This window comes from Centropristis striata, chromosome 24 (genome assembly GCF_030273125.1).
Source record: "Centropristis striata isolate RG_2023a ecotype Rhode Island chromosome 24, C.striata_1.0, whole genome shotgun sequence".
NCBI lineage: Eukaryota > Metazoa > Chordata > Actinopteri > Perciformes > Serranidae > Centropristis > Centropristis striata.
Genome location: NC_081540.1, coordinates 17,121,736 through 17,136,005, shown reverse-complemented (window position 1 = coordinate 17,136,005; position 14,270 = coordinate 17,121,736).

Sequence of the window (14,270 nt, the reverse complement as noted above, 5' to 3'; positions counted from 1 at the left end):
ACCTCATCCATCAACTCAGAAGGAAGGTCACATTGACAGTGCTGTGCTCTCTATAATAATTCACAACTGAAGTATACTACGTCTCCATAGTGACGACACAAAATGTAGATCATGCGACTACTGTAATAATGCAAATATTATGCATAACAATGTCATCTGTGATTTAGATTTTCAATCCAATATATATATAATACATAACTTGTTATTAACTTACAAACACATAAGTACACATACACCCATATAGTCACAATGAGACAACAATGAACAAACAAACAAAACAACACACACAAAAAGGAAAAAATAGTAATAATACATTTAAAAAATAAAACGTAAATTTTTACATTTTTAAAAATCTTTATTTTTTACTGAAAATGTCTCCGGATTTGAACTATTTCTCTCAGGTGAATCTCAGCTTTCTCTGATGAGAAGGGCTGTGTGAAGCATTAGTTGAACCAATGATAAGCCACTTCTCTATAATCACTCAGAGCTGAATCCATAAACCATAAACACTTTAAAAGCATATATGAATCGATATGAATGAATCAAGCACACTGCAAAAAAAAAGAAAAGTTGGGTGAACTCAAAATTTCAAGGCAACAAACTTCGATAAAATTTTAAGTTGGACAATTAAACTAAATATTTTAAGTTTTGTTTTTGAGTTTGCTCAACTCTGAATTCAGATTTTTGTCAACTCAACTGTAAATTGTACTAAATTATAATTTTACATTGTAACAACTTTTAATCCTTACTTCTGAAGTAAGTGTGCTGAATTGGCATGATTGTAACGCCGCTATGAAATGTCAGCTAATGTTGCGACCACAATTTTGAGTTAGCATTGATACACTAATGGCTACTCTTGTAGCTGTAACAAGCAGCGCCGCTAGCATCAGTTAGCCGCTAGCATCAGTTAGCCGCTAGCTTTCGCTAATGACCGAATTTCACAACAAAGAAATAAGAGTGAGCAGAACTATTGTCCCTTGTTGTGAATCCCAACTTAAAGATATAAGTAACAACAACTCACCAACTTGCTTTTGAGCAGACAACTGGCTTCCTTTGTTGTGCTAACTTACATTATTGCCCTAAATGTCAATAATTTATATTTCCAAGTTTTACCAACTTAAATCACTGTTTTAGGCAAAAAATACAAGTTGGCTTTTTTTGCAGTGTGTACTGCAATATTGTTTTTACGGTTGTTCACAGCTCTAACCAAAGGGAAATTATGTTTGTTGTAAATAAGGGTGTTTTTTCCTTTTGCACAATGCTGTAAACAAATTAGAATTGCAAAGAGCATATGCAGTAAAAATGTGAAACATACATATTCAGTGTGTTGTACTCTGTTATCTCACTAAATACAGTAATGTGTAATTTTACTGTAGTTTCCAAATGGCTGTGTAAATAGTATATAGTCTGTCTGGAGTATTTTCAGGTAGCGTCACCAAGATGTGTTTTTTTTGCATTGACAACATTTCCAGAGTAAAGTGTTATAATGAAAACATGACAGAGACATTTGACTATCTTGTTCATAAACATGGTGTCAGGACTTTTCATATTGATGACACTGACACTTTTTGACATGCTTTTACAGGTTATGAACTAGGTTTTGCAGTTTGTACTAATTGTTTTGAGAAATATATTAACTGTTGTGGAAATGTAAATAGTGATGTGATAAATGCACCAAAGCGACTGAGAAAAACTGTAATTTATAATAAATGAGTTTGAGGTGTAAATGTGCAGCCAGTGTGACCGAATGAAGACGTTAGAGGTGCAAGAGTCTAAATGAGTTCATCATCATACATCATGTCTGAATGTGGGATAGTAAGCAGTGAACTCATTCTCTGCTCAGGCAGCAGGAGCTGAAAAATATGTCCCGGTCAGCACTTTTCAGAGAACAGCAGCAGGACGTAAAGAGAGCAAATGAAAGTGAAGACGAGCTAATCGTTTAATCCCGTCTCCCACACGAGGATGTGAGGCTCCGCTGGGTGGGACGGTACTTTTCCGTCACTGGTGACATCTGGAGGACACAGCCCCACTCACTGCAACCTGATACTGTGTGTGTGTGTGTGTGTGTGTGTGTGTGTGTGTGTGTGTGTGTGTGTTTGTGTGTGTTCTGTCCTGTATGTGGAAATGTTTTGTTTTGTTGCCACTAATAACAAGTTTAATGCTGGTAAAAGATCAGTATGTGTGTGTCTTTACAATAAGCCCTTACTGCCATGAGGCAGAATGATGAGAAACTGCGAAAAGATGTAAAAAAAAAAAAAAAAAAATTAAATGCATTTTATGTTTATGTTTACTGTTAAATGTGTCTCTGCTTACATATAAGCATGCTTAGTGAACTTCTCATTGTAATATAAGTGCCAGAAGCTCTTTTATGCTATGCAAAGTATGCATGCAGGACTGAGACGGTCTAAAGTTGAAGGTGAGCATTCGAAGGACACTTCACTTGCCGCAGTCCTTATTTCCTGGTTGGGCGCTCAGGTGATCTATGGGAGGCGGAGATTATTGCAGCTCCTCTTGTGGGACGGCCTTGCAGAGTAAATCTGCAATATATAGTAGAGAAGTATTTGTCGGAACATGAAGGATGTCCCCTGTTTCTATGTCAAACCTCCAGAGGTCACTGTGGTCCCCACGTGCAAACAGCATCATTTGAGGCAGTCAGCAGACGGTGCAGGTGGAGCGGTGTGGATGGAGACGCAGATACGGAGAGGAAGTAGTAGTAAGGAGGGGGCTGGACACAGAGAGGCAGGAAGAGGAAGACAGGAAGAGCTGCAATGCTCTGCAGGGACAAGGTGACTCCTGTGCAGGAAGGTCTGTGCAGGAGTGTCCGCACTCACCTGCAGAGTCACAGGGACTTATGTATCAGTCACGTCACAAAGTTATAAGTAGTTTGTTATGTATTTTACCACTGATTTCTCAAACCTATTCAGACTTCAACGCTTTATATTAAGGTCCTTGTAATAACCATTAATTAACAAGTAATAAGGCCCTTGTAAGTCCTTACAAGATGCTTATTAACATTATTGTGTGTATATAAGCTTATATAAGTGTTAATAATGGCATTACAAACACCCATGACCCACCCATTATGTCTTTGCCATGCCTTTATTAATCTTATTTTGTTTGCTTATTGATATTAATCTTAAAACCCATTTTTATTCACTGGCTTTTAACTCCACATGAGCCTTTTCTCTGTTTTATTTTTTGTTTTTATTTGTTCTTTGTGGTTTTTTAAAATTAAGATTCATTTTAAAATTGGGATTCATTTTAAAACCCACTTTTATTTACTTTTTTTTATTTTTTTTATTTTACCCAGCATGAGACTCACTTTGTTTTAGTTGTTTTTGTTTGTTCTTTGTTTTTATTGTTTTTATTGTTGGTCTGTCCTGCCATGTACAGCACTTTGTATCACCTAACGCTATCTTAAAGGGCTCTATAAATAAAGTTGATTTGATTAGATTTGATATTAAAATATACTTTTATTAAAATATAACTATAAGTTAACTATGCTTTTTGCAACTACCGGATCTAAAGCGAACAATGCCTTATTACTTGTTAATTAATGGTTATCAAGGACCTTATTATGAAGCCTTACCCAAGGTTTATTTATTTGTCATTTTACAACACACACTGTCCACTCCGTAAAACTTTTCAGTGTCATTTTACTGTAAAAATGTCTCTTAACCCTCTAACGTCGATGAAATCACAACAGCAACATTGAGTCTTGCCATCAGCTTCTCTCTAAAGTTCTGGCTTGAAACTTCATGCCAGATTTTTTTGGATTATATTCGGCCAAGTAGAACTGGAGATATTGTCAAATATATTTTGTATAAAAATATAGAACTAGATATTATCCTCATTTTACCTGTTATATGTTATATTTGCAACCTGTGTTCATATTTGCAACATTTAAAATTCTGTGTTTGACATACAATTTACAAGATCAGATTTTATGTTTTCCTTTGTTTCTTTTGGGTTCAACATTTTTATCAAGTAAGTCAAAATTAAAAATTAATTATCAGGGCGTATAGGTGAGGTAACGCTGAAAAAACTGATACCAACATGGCATGGGGAAGATCCTTTAACATATTTTTAAAGGACATAATAGCCCAAGATTTCAGAGGGTTAAAGTGCTGTAATCACATATTTTTTGTGATGACACTATGACATCAATACAGTAGAATACTGTTCAGATATCACTGTAAATTTACATCATACATACAAGGTTTACAGTGCAGTTGAATTATGGGAAACAAAGACATTTTTGGGAGAGGCCAGAGAGAAGAGGAGGGAGCACAGACTGTATCATTTTATTATAAATAACGGACGTAGCCACTGTTACGACCCGGCTCGATTTTGAGAGCAGTAACATGTGAAAAGGTATAGAAATGAAGGTGGAACGTAACACTGGGAGGTTCTGGTTAAATCAGGTTTTTATTAACCAGTGAGAGAAGCTTTTACAACAAAATCTAACAAAAAGAGGCTGTATGGGGCTGACAATATGCAATACAATATACAACTAACATAAATTACCAAACTCTTGGCTTACACAAAACACTATAGAACAAAAGGAGGTCAGCAACCATAAGCTTACACAAAACTCTAAGAAACAAAACAAACTAGGATTTTAAACAAAGGGTGTCCAAAGTGTTGGTGTTCATTAACAAAGTTATAAACTACAAAATTAACAAAGTGTCCTAAGATAACACAAGGTTTGAAACCCCTCAAACAGTCGAACAATACTGCAACACACACACTAACACAAGGTTTGAAACCCCTCAAACAGTCGAACAATACTGCAACACACACACTAACACAAGGTTTGAAACCCCTCAAACAGTCGAACAATACTGCAACACACACACTAACACAATACTCTTAATTTACACAAATTGATATAACCAACAGCAAAGGCAGACTGTTCACTGTCTCACAGCCGCCATGAACTGTGGACACATGATCCTTTTATAAGGTGCAGCCTATTGATTGATGTCCTCTGATTGGCTGCCTCGCAGGAATCTCTGCCACACCAATCACAGACGAGTAGGGGCAACCAGGAAGTAGGAGGTCTCTCAGCTCCAGAAAGGTCCAACCAACTCCAGGCAACCTCACAGCTGAATTTACATTAATGCAGAAAACAATACAATAAATAAAGAAACGGCAGGCAGCCGTAACATCACCATGACGTCACCCGTTGGTTTGTGGCTCGTTGGAAGCATCGAGTTCAGCGTTACACTCGTCGCCATCTTGCGTCGCCATCTTGTTTCCGATACAGGAAGCAGACCATATCTTGAGGATATGGAGGAGCGAGAGGGATCTGATCACTGACTACAGCCTCTCTACACCTCAACCTGACTGAGAGAAGCTGCTGCTAATTCATGTTAGCATTAACTGGAGCATTAACTGGGATGTTAGTTTTGGCTAGCAAAAAACAAAAACAAAATGTACGTTACTTACCTCAGAAAACTGAGCAGCGACTCCTTGGAGTGTCTGTTAGTCCAACCAAACACTGAACAAGACATTTTTACTGAACAAAACATTCATTAAGTGAAAATACAGTGAAAGGGTCAAAGTTATGAGACCAAACCGCTAATCGCCCTTTTTTATATATATACACCGTTATATATTACTTTATTGACACGTTGCCGTAGATACACATTGTCCTACTTCTCTCCTGATGACGGCTCGCCTTGTTAGTGACCTGTCAATCAAAGGTAGCCCCGCCCCAAATCATACGATTCTTTATCTTCTATTTTCTTCTAAATGGGGCCATTATTAGAACTATTGACATCAAATTGTCTTGAAGATGATTTTTTGCTAGTGATTGAGACTATAGTGTTATCCTAAAAAATATTTCTGAGATAATAAATCAAGTGAGAAGTTTTCTCATTTTGCATTGAAATGAATGGACAGAAATGCTTTTGCAGCCAAACTTAGCGCCCCCCTGCTGAAATTTTTTGTAGAATGCAGCTTAAGGCACTTCCTGGTTTGCCTCCTTGCTCAGACCCAGAGGTTGCCGACTTGGAGGGAGTTGCAGTAATCTAAATGTGAGAATTTGAGAGTATGAATTACTTTTTCCAGGTCAGAGCGTATCAACATGGGTTTGATTTTGGAGATGGAAATTGACCGTAACCAGCTGTTTAAGAGCCCTTTTTAAAGAAACAAAGCTACATATTTGTGAGCAGTGTTTAAAGATTTACATCTCCAGTGAGAAGCATTGGGTTTGGAGCTGAGTCAGGACGTGGGAACATCAAAGTTGTATTTGAAGACAGAAAAAAAAAAATCAGGGACTGTATGACATTAGCTTCTGCTATATATTCCTGCTATGATACTGAACTAGAACAACCATTCGTCTTCTTAGATTTTTTTCCACTGTAACATTTTATGTCTCACAGGAATTCTCCAGCACTGTGATGCATTATGGGAATGCTTAGAGAACAGTGTTGCCTCTCTGTGGTCTGGTTAGCTGACGTGCGGGGACCACATGGCTTTACTGCAGTGTCAAGGAGTTTCACCACAAACATTCAGTCACAGCAGATTAGTCAGACATTTCTCTTTCTTCTCATGAAACATTTATGGCCTGACATTGTTTTTAATCCTGTTTCCTGCATGTTTGCATGAAAGGTGGCACAAAAATATATCTAAAACAAGTCACTATAGCATCAAAATGATCTTAAAGCTGCAATATAAAGGTCAAATAGTGACGTAGTGTTACTTCAGGGAGCAGTCACAGTTTATTCATACTGCAGATTTTATTGCAATATAGAGTATTACACTGTATGACATCAATGCAGTAGAATATTGTTCAGATTTCACTGTAAATTTACATTAAAAGATTACAGTGGAGTTACATAATGGGAAAAATAGGAACCTTTTTTTTCAACTTCTCTTTATTGTTTTTTTTTTCTTTCGTTCACACACAAAAATAAAGAAGATACATGTTAATTTATGCTTGAAATCAACACGAAAGAACAGAATGATAGTTGAAAAATAAAAGCAATAAAAAAAACCTAGGTGGAGTCAAATCAAATATCAAAACAATAATAATCAGGTTTACAAATAAAAGAAGGAGATTTAAATAGTAATAATACAACTTGGAGGATGTCAAGTGTTCTAAAATTCACAGTTGTTAAATTTTTATGGGATTATATTTGGTATAATAGTCCATAAATTGCTGCCATATTGTGTAGATGGTTTTTATCTTTTCTAACTGCAAATGTTTCATTATATCATTCATTAAAGCCTGATAGACTGGAGGATTTTTTTGTTTCCAGTTCAGCAGAATTATTCTTCTAGCTAACAGTGTCACAAAACAAATCTTATTCTTCTGGTTGTTTGATAAAGAGAGCCCCAAACATTGCAAGAACTGGGTCTGGTTTAATATGTTTCTAGAAAATCTCAGATAAACTAAATATCTAAACCCAATAGGTGACAATGCTTGGACAAGTCCAAAACGGAACCAGTTTTTTAGACCCGTACTAGACATCAAGGTCAGAATATCCCGGGCAGTCTTTTATACAATCTGTCTCTTGTCGGTTCACCGACTTTATGGAAGTGAAATACTAAATATTTTAGCCGACTGATCGGCCCACATGGTGCCATTTCCAACAGAAGAGTAGACAGGTGAAGGACAGGCCAGAGGGAGATTGTCCTCCTCTAAAAACACACTTTGTTGACACTTTGTCCACCTGACTTGTGATCCGGAACCACGACTTTGTTTTCGTCACAATAGAAGCTGATGACGTCCACTCTGCTACTCTGATTCACAGACAGTTCTTCTGTTGGTTCAACAGATAAAGCGCCAGAACGCTATCTGCCTCATATCATAGGTGACATTTGATGCGAAAGCTTTTTCAGGCTGATGACAACTTTAGTTATGCTGGCTCATAATAAAGACATGTAAACCTCAGTATTCTACAGTATTGATGTCACACAGTGCCAAACACAACCGTAACTACATCAGTTAAAAAAACGGTAGGGGTTAAATATGTTGTCTTTGTATACTTTTCAATGTCAATATGTGTCACAAATGTATGTTTTAATTAGGTTTCAGTCAACATCTGAACATTTCTGGAGTCGGAGTTGTCCCACACCATTGGCTCTATTCAATTAAATTAAATTTTATTCATACAGCCCGAAATCACAAATCACTGATTTGCCTCTACTTGATTCTTGTCTGCAGCTTTTCAGCCTAATGTATATGCAAATTGGTAGCTGGCTGTAGTCTTTACAGTGTGTTTAAGTCATATACAGTCTATGGTTTAAGTGCAACTTCTAAGTCCAGACAGGCAATATGAGGCAATGCAACAATGGCCTTCTCTGCTGCTAGTTCATTGAAGTTGGGTCAGTGTGTCTAGGCCTTAAACCAACATTACCTAACTATTTTACCTGTAGGGCGCCACAGGAATGAGTTCTTACACCAGGAAGCAAGTTAGCGTGTTAGCTCCCTGGGGTCTAACCTATTAAAGAATGGATTTTGAATGGGTTGGTGGTTAGCTGCCTGAAATAATGTCTGTGGTTAACACAAGCTGAAGAGATTTTCGCATTTTGTTGTACGACATAAAATAGGTTAGTAAATCCCCCTGCTTGTGAAATTTGAAGTTTTCACATTTCCTTAAGAAGGCGGTTGCTAATTAGTGGCTAAATGACACTACAGTAGTTGTCGGGGAAATGAAAACGTCATCCTGCTGGACACGGACAGGAATAGGCTACAGTTTGGCTAGCTTGTTAAAACCGCTGGTTAGCTTGTTGGAGAGTGTCTGAAGCTAACGGTAGAGACGTTCGAGTCATGTGACCGTGGTGTAGTTCACTATAGCATAACGTTAGCTTTTGGCTTTTGACTTCTGTTGCTGCATTAACGTTTCAAACATGTTAGCATCAGAAACTTGTATTTTCCTCAGAACTTATTTTCTGCAATGATACAAAATCCAATGCAAAAAGACAGGAATTAACGGGGTCATCCCAATGTTCCCCGCTCGGGGAACATAGGACCCTCTTCAAGAAAAAGGGTCCTATGCTCCCCGCAATCTATCGATCTTTACGGTAGACTCTCAGCATGGCCAGCAGGCCTACCGTCGCATGGCCCACCTTACCTGAAGCAGCAAAAAACTTACATTTGCACAGCAGCTACTTTCTGGTTACTTTGCAGTTCATTTTTTGGCTTTTTAAATATGGTTAGGGTTGGGGTTAGGCCTATTTGCCATGGAATTTGGCAGTAATGGTGGAAAAAGTAACAGACCGTGGACTAAACATAGGACCCTTTTTGGGAAAAGCAGGGAAAAAGGGTCCTATGTTCCCCAGTCTCATACAAAGAGGGGAACATGGACACACTCCCGAAACAAGCTAGCTTGTTAAAACAGCTGGTTAGCTTGTTGGAGAGCGTCTGAAGCTAACTGGAGCGACGTTCAAGTCATGTGACCGTGGTGTAGCTCGCTATAACATAACGTTATTCCTGTCAGCTGCATTAACGATTCAAACGTAATAAAAGTGGTGTCCATTTGTGAAAATTATCCTGCTGTACAAAACGTGTTAGTATCAGAAACGTGTGTTTGCCACAGAGCTTATTTTCTGGAATGATACAAAATCCAATGCAAAAATCCCATAGGAGAATTCTCAATAGACCCAATGGTGATGCTAACTTTCAGGGTTGGCCTACAAAAATAGGTCATTTAGTTTCCATTCTATATATTGCAGCTTGAAAATTATTTTGATGCTACAGTGGCTTAGATTTAGATTTTTATAGCACATTTCATGCAAAAATGCAGTACTAGGTGCTTCATGAAACAAGACTGTCACATGTTACATTGGAAAAGTTTACAGTGCATTTCAAAACATTTTCATTGTAGTAATGCATATGGAATGTAGTGAGTGAGAAGGATTTAGTTCAACTGCTCTTTATGATTTACGGCGTAATATTCCCTTATCAATCCACCAAAGAGTCTGTTAATGGTTGTGTGTTTTATATGACAGCAGGTCAGGTCGGCCGGGACAGGGCGTGTTGTGTTACTTTCACCTTGTGCTTCAAGGGCATCATGGCTACAGTTTTTAATCACAGTGTTTCTTTTGTCTCTCATGTTCAGCCAAACACTCTGTTCTACCTTTCAACAGGTGTTCATATGAGGTCACAGTGTAGGTCTGCTGCAGGTAGACTGAGGAATCACTGCAATGTCATGAAGTCAAGGTTAGAACTCACATGAGTCTCCATTAGAGGGACTTTAGACTTTTTTCTGGACAAGAGAAATGTGGAAAATCCAAGATAAAACATTTTACATATTCCATATAATCGTGACATTGAATATGTAGTGCAGCCATAGTTGGAACTGACTCGCTTTATGGTGTCACCATCCCCGGTCATCAGAGACAAGAGGTCAATGTCCACATCTATTGTGCTTGAATCAATATTTGTCTAATAATTATTAGCAAAATATTATTAGCAAAATGTTCCAATAGATCATACTGATATTCTACACACATTACAATAATACTAGGGCTGCAACTAACGATTATTTCCTTCATCGATTAATCTGTCGATTATTTAAATGATTAACGATTAGTTGTTTGGTCAATAAAATGTATAAAAATATCAATGAGTGTTTCCCAAACCACAAGATGACGTCCTCAAATCTCTTGTTTTGTCCACAAACCAAAGAGATATTCAGTTTTTTGTCATAAAGGAACAAAGAAAGCAGAAATATTCACATTGAAGAAGCTGAAATCGGAGAATTTGGAATTATTGTCTTTACAAAAACTGCTCAAACCAATTATTCCATTATCAAAATAGTTGACGATTAATTTAGTAATCGATTATTGTACAATTAATTGAATAATTGTTGCAGCTCTAAATAATACTCTACCATATTTAATTTATTCATATTGTAATTTAAGTAATTAGGCAGCAGCTTCGCCTGCAAAGTACTGTATTTTTTTATTACAGCATTATATTAGAAACAGTATTACTCAAAATAAATTAGCATATTACTGTATTCTTGTAAATTTACAACACAACATTTTTCACAGTTTTGTCAGAGAAATTAATGAATATATACAGTGCACTGTAAAACTTTTCAGTGTAAATTTAGCGTAAATTCCTGTAAAAAATGGCATTCTCTAAAAGTGCTGTAATCACATATTTTTCTCCCAGATTGCATTGAAATATACAGTATGAAACTGTATGCAGTGGTGGAATGTAACTAAGTACAGTAAGTAGAAAAAGTACAATAAATGTAAAATGATTATGTATTTTTGTAAATAAAACCACATAAAACATATTAAGTTGTTAGAATTTGCCATACCTTAGCAGTAAAATGGTACTTACATAAATTAAATCAAAATCAAAATCTAATAGTATATTTAGAATATATAAACATCTGAGTGGGGCCATTGTTTATGGTATTTTTCTTAGTAAAGGATCTGAAATTCCACCACTGCTTGATATCAGTACAGTAGAATAGTGTTCAGATTTCAGAGTCAATTTTTCCCGTTTAAGGGTATTTCTACCGACTGGTTGAGCAAGCTTTTTTTTTTTTTTAACAATATGTTTATTGATTTTCACAGCAGACAGTGAAAAACAAACAAACAAAAAGAACAAACAAAACACAATAAACAAACAAACCAACAAACAAACAAAACACCCACACTGGGCTATACTACACTATAACTCAGCTCACAGACACAAAGAAAAATACCTCAAATCAAATCAAATCAAATCAAATCAAATCAAATAGTCTTTATTGTCATTATATAGTTCACTATACGACGAAATTGAAAGTGCCACTGCATAAGGTGCATAGTTATGACAATCATAACACAAATCAACATGAGTAAAAACATTTTAAAAAATACCGAGCTAAACAAGGATAAAAACAAGAACAAGGACATGTGATGTAATAAATAAGTATAAAAATAAATAAATGGCTACTTAAAATAAAATGAAATAAAATAAAAAAATAAGAAAAATACATACCAACAAATGATTCAGAAATTATAGAGATACAAACATAAATGACAGTTAAGCACCCACATGTTACAGTCCTATGTAAATCCTCGTGTTAATATGCCTGAAATATCCATACAAATGTAAAAACATAAAAGCATCCCATATTCTATGAAAGATAGTCATACAAGTCAGATATATATATATATATATTCTACTATAACAATATGCCATTGTGTTCTAGAGGGAGCGTTATCTGTTATCCAGTTAAATAGAATACATTTTCTAGCACACAAAGTTAACATTATGTACAATTTCTTCTCATATTTATCAACAATAAAGCCATTTGATACCCCAACCAACATGCATAATGGGTAACATAGCAGATTCTTAGATAAAATCCTATTAATCTCCTTCCCCACCATGTGCCAGAACTTTTGTATATTCCTGCAGGACCAGAAGCAATGAGTTAGACTGCCTATCTCTATTTTACATTTAGGGCATAGAAAGGCCAGCATTACATTTGTGTCGTTGAGCAAGCTTTTAAAACATCATATTTATTCACATCCGTAAATAAAACATGTCATATTCCAAAAGGGATTTTATGGAAGAAAAATTATAGTCTGCCTCTGGTGTTGCCTGGGAAATGTGGGCCATGTAAAGTTCAGAGAAAAAAGCATTGAAAGGGATGATAGAGGGGGAGTGTAGAGTCCAGCTGTTGTTGGTCAACAGAAAAACTCCAGTGAACAAATTCAAAACCACAATCATCTGGCTTTGGGTAAAAATGCAAACAAGCAGATATGTTGCAAAGAGTTTCCTCTTTGAAACACCTCAGAAAGACATAAGCTCTAGTGCTAAATTGCTCCCAGTTCAGACAGCTGGGATCAGGTTATCTATCCAGCTCAAATATTAACCATCACATGAATTATTGGAAGGAATGAGTAGTAAACTTTGTACTGGGGTAAGCGGGAGCTAAATATGAGTGAGATGTGGATTAATTTGTAACCAGTGAACAGTTTCGCAAGAGCATATATTTCACCACAGCATAAGGAGAGTGGCCAGTCAGGATGTGTGAACTGCATCAAACAGGTTTAGAGCCCGAAGGCGGCTAACACAAGAGAAAAAAAACAATGAAAGTTTAATAGGTGGGGTGTTCATTACACAGTGGACAGCAGCAGTCGCTCATATGCACCTTCTGTTTCTGACTGTACAGGCACAGGCACATGACTTTACAGCTTCACTGTATGAGACAAAAAACTTTGTGTTTTATTGGAATTCTCGCATATTGCCAAATTCACATTTAGATTTTACTCCCATCAACGTTTCTTTCATTATGATATTTCCTCCATCTCATTTATTTGCAAGTTTTACATATCAATGACAGTGAAGGAGCTGCTGAAATGTCAGCAGCCCTATCAATTTCCCACCTTCACTCCGTCGTGACATCACGGCTTGCCTTCATGGGATTGGGTAACGGAGTTTCTACAAGGAGAAACATTCACCTGACTGAATGTATCAGCAATAGAGCGACACAAATGCAGGCAAATCAGTAACACGTAAAGAGGTGACCCATTTGCAATATGTGTTTTTGGCCACTTCAGTTTTATAATATATTGTACCCTTTATAGGATAATGTCCAATCAGTGGCGGAGTAGGGGCTGGAGGGGGGCCCCCTCATGACTCCATGGTTGAAAAAGCGCGCTAAAGTGCCCTCTAGAGTGGTGAAATTGGCCTTATTGGCTGCCCTTTACACATGCAAAAAATGAATGGGTGCCCTCTAGGGTGCCACTTCATATAATAAATTATGATGATGTGCCCTCTAGTGCAAATGTTTTTGATAATGTGCCTTAATGGGTGCCCTTCTAGTGCCCTTCTAGTGCCCTTCTGCTCTTCTAGTGCCCTTCTGCCCCTCTAGTGCCCTTCTAGTGCCCTTCTGCCCCTCTGGTGCCCTTCTAGTGCCCTTCTGCACTTCTAGTGCCCTTCTGCTCTTCTAGTGCCCTTCTACACTTCTAGTGCCCTTCTGCCCTTCTAGTGCCCTTCTGGTGTCCTTCTGCCCTTCTGGTGCGATGGTGCCGCTCTTTGGTAGCCAATGAACGGGGAATGTGAAAGAGGCGTTGCTTTCATGTGGCGTTGCTATGACGAACAGCTACATCAAGTGGTGCTAAAATCCGCAATGGATAACGAAGCAAAAAGCGGATTAATAGTCTGCCTGCACCCATGGTAGAAAAGCTATAATAATATATTAAAAATAATATATATAATAATACAGTATCACGAACTGTGAAAAATGATATGTGAGGTGTTTGCTCTCATTTAGCTCTCAAAGTGCACAAGATTGATGCAT